General features: G+C 40.2%; 1 long non-coding RNA gene and 1 pseudogene across 1 annotated transcript; both read right to left on the reverse strand.

The window, feature by feature from the left end:
- Positions 1 to 3,342: 3,342 nt before the first annotated feature.
- On the reverse strand, positions 3,343 to 4,754 carry LOC122330697. Its single transcript, XR_006248055.1, has 2 exons — positions 4,690 to 4,754; positions 3,343 to 4,607 (listed from the first exon to the last, which is right to left on the reverse strand). It is a non-coding gene; the product is annotated as an uncharacterized LOC122330697 (long non-coding RNA).
- A 61-nt stretch (positions 4,755 to 4,815) lies between these two features.
- LOC122332988 lies at positions 4,816 to 11,211 on the reverse strand (annotated as a pseudogene).
- Positions 11,212 to 13,560: the final 2,349 nt, after the last annotated feature.

The raw sequence follows: 13,560 nt of genomic DNA on the forward strand, positions 1-13,560 counted from the left end.
TCACTCACCTTTCCTTTGAGACTAGAAACTTCTGCAGAAACAAACACACCATTTATCATCAACAACTCAATCAATCAATCAATCAACTAATGATCTGAAATCAGACCTCTAAAAAGCAGACGTCATTGTCTTTCATCATCTCTCCGTGTCTTTAATTGTGTCTGGAAAGAGCTGAGATGTGTTTGTTGATCTCCTCCATCTTCTCCTTCATCATCTTCTTCTTCTGCTCCTCTTCCTCCTCAGTGCAGTGATCGTAGCTTTCCTTCATCTCTGAGAAACTGATGAAGCTTCTCAAACTGCTGTTTAATCTGACTCTCTGTGTGATCAGCTTGAGACTGAAATCAAAACCACATTCACTTCAGTCAGTCTTAAAGATGCAAATTATTCTGGAGCAAATATGAAGTGGAGTGAATAAATGTATTAGTTAAAGGTTTAGTTACTCTAAAATTTAAAAGTAGCCCATTTTTACTGACACACAAGCTCAGGGAGATGAAGGAAAGTTTTCTTACTTTTAGCAAAGGAAACCAGTCTCCTCATGGTCTTCTATCGTAAATCCTCCAACATTTTCTTTATAAATCCTCATATTTATGCTTCTAATTCATGACTACCACTATGTGTTTTCTTCTCTCCAAATTCATCAATAATACGCTAATGTCATACGTCATCCAGAGGAACTGTTTCCGCATATAAACAATAGTGATAGAGAAGTGTTTATTTCATTTGAAATATGGATTGTTTTGCATATTATAATCAACAGAAGTGAAAGAAAAGCATTTGTTGTTACATTAGAAATTTATTACAAAAACGCATGCATCATTTTATTATGGATACAGGCTTTATTTAATGTGTTTTTCGACTATTAAAGGAAAACACCCACCCACTGCAATGACAGGGGCTTAGAAGTACCAGTATTTTTTAATATAACTCTGACTGGATTTGTCTGAAAGAAGAAAGTCATATGCACCTAGGATTGCTTGAGGGTGAGAAAACATAGGCTAATTTTCATTTTTGGTAAACTAACCCTTTAACTACAATTCAAACTTTCTGAACTACAGTAGCACTAGTACTCTAGTAGCAGATGTTCTGTCACTGTAGGTTAAAGTATGCAAATCAGTCTTTTTTCACAAAACACAAGTGTTAAATGGCTCAAAGGCTGGAATACACTGTTACATTGTGTAACTCTTGCCCTGGTTTCCTCCAATTTAACTTCTGGAGAAGCTGACGATAGTTACAAGCTAGAAGCCAACCAATTCAGTTGTGATTCAACAGAAAACATAGCGTGAATGAAAGTGCTGATAGAAAGATAGCATAATGTGATGTGAAATGTTACAGAACTTGCACTGCACTGAACCCATCTAACACACACACACACACACACACACACACACACACTGCAAGGAATAAGACTTTGTTGTGTATTCCAGCCTTAATAACACTTGAACTTATGGAGTTAATAAAGCATTTCTATTTTTTCTATTATGCATGAAAATGCAGATTTTCAAATTAAACGAATTACTGGGTTGCTATGCTTTCGCACTGGTCTTTCCGTGTCTCTGTGAAAAAGACCAACGATAATAATGAAGATAAAAATAAAGATCTATTTTTTCTATTAGATTACACCAATCTTACAACAATATTAAATATTAAATCATGATTAAAACGATTCTGCTGAAAATGAGCACTAGCCAATGGTATTGCCGCATGCACGTTGGCTTCGCCCACTCCAGCGAGTTTCAGTTTCTGTTACATTTTTTTAAAATGCGCAATAGTTAAAATGGTTTGAGAAATAAAAATATGCACCTAATCCGTTCTGAAAATACAAGCAATACATCTTCTCAAACTTCAAAAGAATCCGTCCTCACCCCGATGTGTTGAACGGTTCTCTCAAACTCTCCCTTTGATGTTTTCTTTGTGTTGAAGTTTCTCGCAAGGGCTTCAGCGCCGCGTCGAGCTCGTCCTGCAGGATGGTCATGAAACGGGCTTCATTAGCGAAAGCGCACAGAGGCATACGTGGTTTATAAGACCTCGCTTATAAGCGTGTTTCATCTCCCACCTTGTACGACGAGCCACTTCCCCGATGGGTCTGAACGCGTGACTGTCGTGCGTCCGTGAAGTCAAGCAGATCAAACACGCAGGCTGCTTGTCCTCCAGACAGAAGAGTTTGAGTTTCTCGCCGTGCAATCCGCAGATCTCCTCGGACGCCGGGGAAGCGCTCTCGTTCCTCTCCTTCAGGAAAGACTCGCACAGGTTTTTCAGCGCGAGGTTGCACGTAGGGTCGTGTCTCGAGGACCTCCTGCAGACGGGACACTCGCGGGTTTCCTGATCTTCCAGAACCTCTGAAGGCACTCTTTACAGAAGCTGTGACTGCACTCTCAGAATAACAGGAGCGCTGAAGACTTCGCGACACACCGGGCAGCTGTAATCGTATTCGGCTGGAGAATCCATCTTACCTAACGAGCAGCAGAAATCTAAAACATCGCTTTCACTTTCAGAATGACTTCAAATATCCCCAGAAAGAACCCAAGCAACCAGAAACTTCTCTTTGTGTTATGTTTTGTTTAGTTTTTTTTTACCTGGCCACCAAATTCGTCTTCTAAGATGAGTTGAAACATGCCAGATCTTGAAAGGCCGCAGCAATGCAGTGAACATCATCAATGCATGTTTAAAAAGACACATTTCTGGACTTTTTTAAAGGAAACAGAGAAGCAAACAAAATTAATTAAATGTGCTATGTGTTTGTTTTTTTTTTTTAATGATTCCCAATTCCATTCGCGATTTCTAGTATTTTTAAAGGCTTTACGAGTATTTCAATATTGTAATTAGAAATTAATTCAATATTAGAAGCAGATTTGTTAGTTTATTAATTGTCAAGGTCATGTTATCCGCATCTCCTGAGCTCCATCACGTCACTCCCATAACATCCGTCACCACTCATCTTCATAAATATTTCATCAAATATAACTTTAGGAACTTGACCGAGGGATCTTTTGAAGCTCGGTCGTTGGTGTAGAGGGAGAAGAGCACTGGGGAGAGGACACGGCCCTGAGGGAACACAAACTGATAGAAGATGAGCTGAGCTCGTCCAGATAGTCTGCAACAGCTTCAAAACTACTCCATGTTTGGTGTGATTCAGACAGTTTTCGGTGAAACAGCAGCGGTTTGAAAATCCCGCCGATAAAGTAGATCCTTTAGTAAGTAAAGTAGATTTGTTTTGCCATCACCACGTGATCTGTGACAGCCCAAACTCCATTTTTGCACACAACCACCTGCTTCATATTGATTTAAAAACCATTGCAAAGGCTTCTAGTATCAATTACGCCAATGAACCATTCCACAATAATCTTTTATTGACTCATTTATTCACACAAAAATGAGAATTGTAGAACAAATTGATTTGAAACAGTAAATAAAAAAAATTGCTGATGCAAAGGCTTTTTCCACAAGATGTCACTAGCGTGAACCCTCTCCAAAGGCTTTGAGGGGAAAGTCTAGAAACTACCATGAATATAATGCATGCAAATCATTAACCATGTAAGGACAGACGAGCAGACCCAATTGCAGAAAAAAAACAGTTTATTTAACAATCAAGGGTTTTGTTGTAATAGTCCAAAAGACGGGTGAAACCGCTGGCAGTGACTCCAGCCCCAATTCCAGAGGCAATTCAAATGGACGCATTCAGGTGGGACGAAGGGTGAACCAGACCCTACCGGTGGGGCGGGAAAAGGTGTGACCGGGATGCCTCACACAGTAGCCATGTCCAGCATCAACAAAACAACAAAACACAAGACCAACACAACAGGCCGCTGCCAACCCCTGACAAACCAGGTGAGATTGCTTAATGCATTTCTAGCTACAAGAACATGACTTTCGAGTATGGACTGGGAAATTACAATATATTAAAACGTAATTGCAATGATTGTTATAAAGGGTAACTTTTCAAAAGTTGTAATAACACAATGTTCATTTTAAGATATTAAGATATTATAACACTCTGCAACACTGACTTTTTGTGCACAAAACAAACTTGAAAATGGAAGAAACACAATGCCATTTTTAATAAAGACCCATTCCCGCTGCCTCATATCAATTAAAGGTGGACCATGAAAGAGGGTTGAGAAAAAGGTTATAGCTCTAGTTGCGTAAAAATACAAATAGAAACATAATTACACAAAAGTAATGTTTACTGCATTATACTGTGATCGATGTGTAATTTTAATTTTCTTTTATAACATGAATTATAAGTCTTGGACAAATACTGCAGAGATCACATCAACAGCCCAAAGACAGTATGCTCTGATTGCCGTCTAACAGATGAAAGCTTTATTAAGTGTATAAACAGGATTTATTCTCTATTTAAGCAACATGAAGTAAAATATCCGTTCATCAAACATGACAGAATCGTGTTCTGGTTGACGCAGTTTTTTCTTTAATCCTGAAATATGAAGGTCAAGATGCCGAAGTCGTTGTCAGTTGGGGAGAGCAGGTTTTCGGCTCTGGCTCTGTGTAACGTCCTGCGCAGGAAATCCCTTCGTTCGCGCCACTCCTGAAGCTCCTCCTCGCTGTGAGCGAAGTCACAACTCGCACCATCGGCACAGCCCTCCTCCGACCTGTCAATCAAACACACAGCCAATCAGGACAAAGACAACCCCTTCGCGACCGATGACGCTCACTGATTTGACGATGGTGAACCTGGGACAGATGGAGAAGCGGGGTCCGGGGAAGCGGTGGGACCAGGCCAGGCTCTCGTCCTCTCCTCTCCTGCTGAACACTCTCTGCTTGTGCTTCTCTGTGGAGATGTGCTGCTGCCACTGGCGATTACTGCTGCTGTGTTTCCAACACAGAGAACAGTAGAACCCGTTCAGCTGTAGAAATAAAACACGTAAGCAGCTAAGTCTTCATGTTTTACACAACTTTGGGCTTAGCCTAGCCTAAAAAATTAAAATATCGGTGATTGGTTGCCGTTATTTGGGCTATATATATGGTTGCTTGTTAGCTAATCCTGACTTTGTTTCTTTTGCAATCAAACAAACAATATATTCCCAATATGTAATAATTAGTACTGTAGGGTTATTCATGCAGCCTTTTACACCCCATCTCCTTTATTGAAGTAAAATCCTATTGTGACGTTGGGAGAAGGTGAGCGATGCTATATATAGATCTATATTAACTTGTCAAATATTTTTATAATGCATTCTTTATTAGCAGCCATACTATTAGTAGATCTATAGTTCTAGTTTATTTTATTATACAGTAAATATGTTAAAGCTCACTCTTGCTCTGGTCTCAAATCCTCTTTAAATGGCCAAGACCAGCCCAAGAGGCCATTTGACTGACAGGTAAACCAACCAATCATGTTTGAATCGTGGCTCGTCACGTTTATTTTTATAACACGCCAGTGTTTAAAACTCTTGGACCCCTTAAGCCGCAGAATGTACATACTTTTGAAAACCGGCGTTTAGCCGATGCTGATAAGAAACAGGAGAAACGGAGAAATGAGCCAGCTGGAGCGTACACGCCGGTTCAGCAAAGTCTGTCGGCATGGTGATCTGCTTCTTTTCCATTGGCTGAGATGCTGAGGGTGATGTCAGAGGCTCTGTTCTGTTTGGAGGTTGAGAGCCAATCGTCAAACACCAGCTGGATGTCCTTGACTGTAGCGGAGAACCACGAGACCTCAATCATTAATTCAGACCATATCTAGGCTTTGATGTAACAACTTCACACCGGTTTACACACATACAATGTACATGAGAAAGTACACTTTGTCATTAACCCAAGTATCATTTATATTTATTTTAGCGGTGCTGAGATAAGAAGCAGCTGAGCACATAGCGCTCCCGTTCTCCCTCGTGTTTGCGCCGTCATTCAGTTCTGTCTAATACTGATAATCAGAACAGTTAAACAAATGAATTGAAATGAATACTAAAAAGTATTATAACGATTGCTTTAAAAGAAGCGCTTTTGCATAAGTTTTGAATCCATTCAGCGATCTCAGGTCTGGCGAGAGCACTTTTAGCATAGCTTAGCATAGATCACTGAATCCGATTAGACCAGTAGCATAGCGTACAAAAAATGACCAAAGGGTTTTGACGTTTTCTTAAACTTGGACCCTTCTGTAGTTATGTCATGTACTAAGACCGACAGGAAAATGAAAAGTTGTGGTTTTCTAGACTGATATGACTAGGAACTATACTCTCAAGGACGTCTGGTGATCTACCATGGCCGCAGTAGGAGCTGTGATTTCACTGCAACTGCTGCGGCCATTGTTTCCTCTGCTCTATATTTCCCAGAGGCAAGTAGAACTAGAACTCTCATTACTGCCTAAATCAATAAAAACTAATTTTTGAAAAAGTATATACTGGTAATTTACAAATGTTGCCATGAACAGCTGTACACAAAATCCTATAAATCCTAAATCAAACCTCAGAACTTCACAAAACCTGGTTGGTATATGCAGTATGTGACTGTGACTGAACATCAGTGTTGATTGTGTTTGTGTTTGATTTAACGCTTACAGCCCGTTGTTCTTCATGTCGTCCACAGATCCTTCTCCTCCTGACTGTGAGCGAAAGTGCAGTTCCCGATGTAATTGCATTTACGTTGCTTCAGCACATGGACGCAGATCTATGAGAAAACGTACAGTGTTTTTAGCAGTGGGGTAAAGTAACAAAATATGAATACTAGCTTAGTATTTTTTGGGAGTATCTGTACTTTACTTGAGTTTTTCGGACAAATTGTACTTTTATTCCACTCGCCTCCTAATTGAAATGTATATTTTTTGGTGCATATTCATTACTTACTGCAAAAAATAAAGTCAGAAGAACACAGGCGACAAGAAACCAGGTTGGACAAATCAAGGATTTGGTGCTTGCAAGCTAGACTCCTAAAAGCACCTTTGCTCATGTTGCAGCCAACACAACTGCAGTCAGTTTCATTTTTAAGTCAAGTCAAAAAACAGAGGTCCAAACAAATAACACAGCACTGTTTTGCCTCTCTGAGCAATGGACAGTGTTTACTTGTTGAACACATCAGCTTTTTAAATGAATCTGTTGAATAAATGATTCACTCATTAGCATCGTCAAATGTTTTGTTCCTGAATGAATCAGTTGTTTGAATCAAGTGATTGAATCTCAGTGACTTGCTGTCACCTACTGACGGTTTTAATTTCGCATTTCAACTTTTTCATGTTTTAATGGTGATGATCTGGTTTAAGTTTAACAAGCCTAACGATTCAATGGACCATTAAGTAAAGAACTTCACTCTTGAATGAATCAGCCATTTGGACAAATCAAAAAAAGAAAAAGCATATATGACTCTGACTTAATCATTACGACATTTACTACCACCTACTGGTAGTTTTATTTTATTATTCAGAGTATCATTTCATTTTAGAAATAGTTAAAATTTCCATAGTAATAATAGTAAAATTACTAAATCAATTATTAAAAGTATAGCTCACCCACAGAATCACTTTTTGTAATGTCTGTTTGATGACTTTGATGGCAATTTCCAGCAATAAACTAGCATAGCTGTTTAACCAACATCCTGTTTAGATGGCGTCCTGTCGATGCATGCTTGCTGTGGTTTGCAGCTTTAATTGGAACCTATACATGTGTTTTGTGTCTCGCTAGTGTTTAAAGATAAAACATGTTGCTATTAGGTAAAGAACAGATTATTCACTACGTGCCAAATAAAGGTCGAGCATCCTGTTTTTATGCTGCAGAAAAAGAAAGAAACCCTCCCCTATTTAGCATGGAAGGAAGAATGTGTGTGCAATAATTCAGCTTGAGCTGATGTAATCAAGAACATAAAGCTTAGGAGTGTCTTCATTTGAACTAAACTATATCCAATAAGATAACATTTTGCTGAAAATCTAGTTGAGGAACTTTGTAACCACCTCCTGAAACCATTTCAATGGTGATGCAATAAAATCTTTTAAACAAGACTCAAGAGTAATTTAGCATTAATGAGCTATTAATAGAACTGAGAATATATTTTCTATCAAGCCATTTCCGACTGCATCTAACATTTTAAGAGGTCAGGAAACATCTTTGAGAGTCTTTTTTAAAGTAGAGATGTGAATCAGGAGTTTCTGGCTTCCACCCCAGGTTTTTACTTACTTCATATTGTTGAGGAAAGGTCTTGGAAAAGGGCAAAGGTCGAACTGCGACCCACGTCTTCTTCTCTTGGGATTTGACCAGTAAAACCCTCCTGTCTTTGGTCCAGCTGAAAAGAGACATGTGAAGAGAGTGAGACAGTTGTGTTGAGGTGTGTGTGTGTGTGTGTGTGTGTGTGTGAGCATCCGTCTGCACCTGTGTCTGGCTTTAGCGGTGCAGTATTTCTGCGCTTCGGTCCGGTTCACTGACCAGCCCGTCTCCAGCACTGACCGCACACAAACTTCATCAGCTCCAGCCTGTGACCTTTGACCTTGGCACTTCCTGTTCCCTGCACAGGACCCACGTTGCCATTACGTCACCTCCGTTCTGATTGGACTCTTCGATTTGGCACCAGTGATTTTGCTCAGTGAGAGGAAGCTACGACCGCAGGCTGATGGAAAGACGACATAAATAGAGCTGAGAAATGATAAAAGTGCTAATTATTTTACTAAACCTCCAACAGTAAGCATTAAAAGATCCTTCCTCCAAAAACAGCAACCAAGATTTTCACTAAATAAAAAACTAGCATTTTGGTTTAATTAGTGCTTAAGCAACTTGACACTTTCACATCCTTTTTTTAAGTTTTCGCATTCCTGCCATTACATGAAGTGTGAGAAAGAACAAAATGACTTGATTTGTGAAAGAAAAAAACAACACCAAGGTAAGAAAATAACGATAAAGCACCATTTAAGAATGACTTTTATTTCTATTAATTGATTTAATATTAAAATATCTACTAAAATAATATAATAATTAAATAGAAACTCACAAGCTGTTTGTTCCAGTGTTTTTTAGACTCCTGTACAATCTCTTCATGAGTGATTCCTAAACACACACAGGTGAAGTCTGTTAGTTTCAGTGTCTCCACCTGCTGCTCATTTTAGTATTGCTGTGTTATTTTCACATCAAACTAATTGAGCGTTTTCAAATCACAATTTTAAGTCGTTGACTTTTTCAGTTTCGTTGCCGAGCCCCTGAACAGTTAAACTGCCCACTGTCTCTTCTTCATAAAAAACCTCCAAGACACCATTCCCGCAGTGAATTTTGAGGTTATGATTTTTCACATTGAAGACAACTGAGGGAGATCTATTACAAAAGCTCTAACATTCACTGATGCTCAAGAACGAATGCTTTAAGTCAACACATCTGAACTTTACGTACACGTTTTTTTCCTGGGGTTTAAATATCACATTTTCATTCAGTGCTACCCTTCGGAAGTCCCATAGGACAAAATAAGCTCAATTTATCATGCCTTTCAAATTCAAAAAGCATATCTGGCACTCATACAGATTATATAAAGTAGTTTTGAAGTCTTTGGTTCTTTTTAATTGTGATGATTTTGGCTCAGAAACAGAAACCCACCAATTCACGATCTCAATAAATTAGGATATGGTGACATCAATGATCAAATCAAAACACCTGCAAAGGTTTCCTGAGCCTTCAAAATGGTCTCTCAGTTTGGATCACTAGGCTACACAATCATGGGGAACACTGCTTGATCGGTCCAGAAGACAATCATTGACAGCCTTCACAAAGAGGGTAAGACACAAATATTCATTGCCAAAGAAGCTGGCTGTTCGCAGAGTGCTGTATCCAAGCATGTTAACAGAAAGTTGAGTGGAAGGAAAACGTGTGGAAGAAAAAGAAGCACAACCAACAGAGAGAACTGCAGCCTTTTGAGGATTGTCAAACTTCACAAGAAATGGACTGAGGCTGGGGTCAACGCATCAAGAGAAACCAGGAATTTGGCTAAAGTTGTCGTGTATTCCTCGTGTTAATTCACCCCTGAACCAGAGACAACGTCTGAGGCGTCTCACCTGGGCTAAGGAGAAGAACTGGACTGTTGCCCACTGGTCCTCAGATGAGAGCAAGTTTTGCATTTCATTTGGAAACCAAGGTCCTAGAGTCTGGAGGAATGGTGGAGAAGCTCATAGCCCTTTGCTTGAAGTCCAGTGTTAAGTTTCCACAGTCTGTGATGATTTGGGATGAATGTCATCTGCTGGTGTTGGTCCATTGTGTTTTTGAAAACCAACGTCACTGCACTCGTTTACCAAGATTTTTTGGAGGACTTCATGCTTCCTTCTGCTGACCAGCTTTTTGGAGATGCTGATTTCATTTCATTTGACACATGCCCACACCGCCAAAAGCACACGCAGTTGGTTAAATGACCATGCTGTCGGTGTGCTTGACCGGCCTGCAAACTCACCAGACCTGAACCCCAGAGAATCAATGGGGTCTTGTCAAGAGGAAAATGAGAAACTAGAGACGGGCTGAAGGCCACTGTCAAAGAAACCTGGGCTTCCACACCACCTCAGCAGCGCCTCAAGCTAATCAGTAAATAAAGGCAGTAAATAAAGCAAAAGGAGGCCCTACACGTACAATAAATGAACATATTTTCCAGAAGGCCAACAATTCACTAGAAATCTTTTTTATGAAGTATTCTAATCTGTGGAGAGTGAAGAAGAACCAAAGGCTTAAACTTCTTCAGTCAGTGTGCACTGAATTGATTTAATACACGACTTTCACAATTTGAGCTGAATTACTGAAATAAATGAACTTTTCCACAGCATTCTAATTTATTGAGATGCACCGGTATTATATACATATATATTACTCTGAATGTCATGTTTGTGCCATGTTATACTTCATTGTGAAGTTTGTGTACCAGTGTCTCTCTGCAGGATCCAGATCTGCAGCTCGATGAGCGAGTGAGCGAAGCAGCAGCCGTCCTTCCTCTTACAGTCCGAAGTGAGCTCGAGACGACACACGTCAAACTGACAGCGAGAGCTCAGCGCTCGGACCTTACTGTGACTGACAGCGCGCTCTTCACGCGTGAACCAAACACCTGACAGACACACAGAAGGGCACAGGCTTACGATCCGGTTCCGCGGTCACGTCTTCATCAACATGCGATGGTTCTCACGTACTTGTTCTTGTCAAACTGATGTCGAGTCGGTGCGTTCGCACACAGAGCGGGATTCTCCTTCCAGCGTTTGCTGATCGTTCTGGGTCGGCAGTCGAAACAGGCCTGTGAGAGGACACCAGGTCCAGTATCACAACAGTGTCAAATAATAAGACTCGTGATCGAGCGAATGCTCATGAAAACTAAGGTTCATATTTGTAACTGAGTTTTAAAATCACATGCATTTTAATGAAAACAATCTTCTGAAAATATAAGAAACTTGACTCGCATTAACCTAACCTAATTACAGTCTTGTGCTATTATAATGTTGCATGTTTTGAAATACATTTAAAGTAATATACAATGCGTTTTAGCGTTTATATTGAATAAATTTACAAGTTTAATTTAACATGCAGTTTCTTTTAGATTAAAACTGACCAAAATGAATGAATTTTGCATTGAATTATTTAAATATTTCTGTCAAAAAAAAAAAATTTTGTTTTTAAATGACTAAAGACCCATTCACAACACAGACAGTAGTAATACAATAGAATATAACATAATATACTTTTAATAACCTTGGTTCATACTGTATAACAATGTAATGATAAAAACACAGACACAATATCCCTTTAAATCCAGCTTTTTCCAGCTGATGAACGATAGAAACATCAACATCTCTAAACTGAAGTTATAATGTGATGGAGTGGACTTTATCGTTCTTGGTGTGAAGATAACAAATAAAGTAAAGTAAACACTAAAAACAAACACTTCGATGACCGGCAGTAACACCCAGTAATAAGACGTACTCATATAAAGTATAAAGCTCAAGGCTAAACCTGTGTGTGCCGTTACCTCCTGAGGAAACATAAACATGCCCGTGTGTATGTTCAGTAGTTCAATGACGCCCCGAGTGCTTGTCTCTCATTGGTCGAGAGCGGATTGAAGAGCAGCTCTCTGATCAGTAAGCCCCGCCTCTCCTGCGTCCACACGTCAATCTCTTCTTGACAATAGGCAAGCGTGCAGCCTTCGCCGTGCCACACCTGATTCTCCAACACCTCTACACACACACACACACACACACAGGGAGGATTTAATGGCACTAGTTCATCAGTCACTGAGCGGTTAACTGATGACGCACCTCTACAGAGCACAAAGGCGGCCTGGAAGTTGTTGCGGAGTTGGGCGGGGCCGGATCCGCCTCCAGGGTGGGTTAGCCCGCCCCTTCTCCTGCACAGCAGAAGATCCTTCTTACAGCTGTGAGAAACACCAGGACTGAACTCAAAATCCAGCACACCTGGACCTGAGAGAGACAGCGCGACAGACGATAGGAATCAAAAAGGAATGAAAAAAAAAGACAGAATGATAAATAGAGCAGAACAATTGATCAAATGGATATAGATATGATAAGTGGAATATTAGATTAAAAGCGAACAATGACATGAGAGAAAAATTAAAATGATAACGTAATGCGTAACAATAAATGGTATAATCTGTAATAAACCACAATAAAAATAACAGAAACAATGATAAAATGATATATAACAAAAGATCAGATTAAAAAATGAACTAGACAGAACAAAAAGAATGACATGATTATAGAATGATGAATAAAATTAATATATAAAACGCTAAATAGACTAACAGGTATAAAATAAATTAAACTAATTGAATAAATAGAATGATAAAACAATGATAGAGTAATAAATCAATAAACAAATATATACAAAACATTGGATATAACAAATAAAATGACGAACAGAACAATTCACCAAAAAATAAAACTATACGTAAAAAATAGAGCATCAGATGGAACGATAGATGAAATGACAAGCAAATGCTTAAAACAATAAAAAGAAAGAAAAAAACAATGGAACAGCTGCCAGAGAGAATGATAAAACAGTAAAAGAATAAAGAGAGCTCACCCGTGCTCCTGAAGCAGCTGCTGCAGGCTGGAGTGAAGTCATGTGATTGTTCAAGAGGGTTCCTGGACAGAGTCGAGGTCCCATGACCATTCCTCTGTAACACACACACACACACACACACTCTAATGAAACAAACAAAGATGCACTAGCGCTGTCGCATCTTCCAAAACATCACACTGACCGCGGGAGGATCGTCAGCTTGACAGGCGTCAGGAAGCGGCGGCGATCTCGCGCCTGACAGAGAAACAGACACAAGCACGTCATCAACCCCACAGGACCCAGCGTCTCAGCACAGTCTGGAGAGCGGCGACCGTCAGACCTGGCAGGGCGAACTCGGACAGCGAATCCAGCGAGGCTCCTCCCACCGCCAGGGGCGGGCCGAGCGAGTCCAGCGCGTCCAGCCGGCCGCCGCTCAACCCCGAGCGCCGCTCCGCTTCCGTGAAGGAGTCCAGAGAGTTCAGCTCACCCCCGACGGACGAGAAGAAAGCCGGAGGGAGGCGAGGAGGTGAGAAACACAGCAGGCCGCTGGGAACGACTCTGCTCTGAGCACCAGACAGGACGGGGTTAACTCATCGTCTGC

This window comes from Puntigrus tetrazona, chromosome 3, assembly GCF_018831695.1.
Source record: "Puntigrus tetrazona isolate hp1 chromosome 3, ASM1883169v1, whole genome shotgun sequence".
NCBI classification, from domain to species: Eukaryota; Metazoa; Chordata; class Actinopteri; order Cypriniformes; family Cyprinidae; genus Puntigrus; species Puntigrus tetrazona.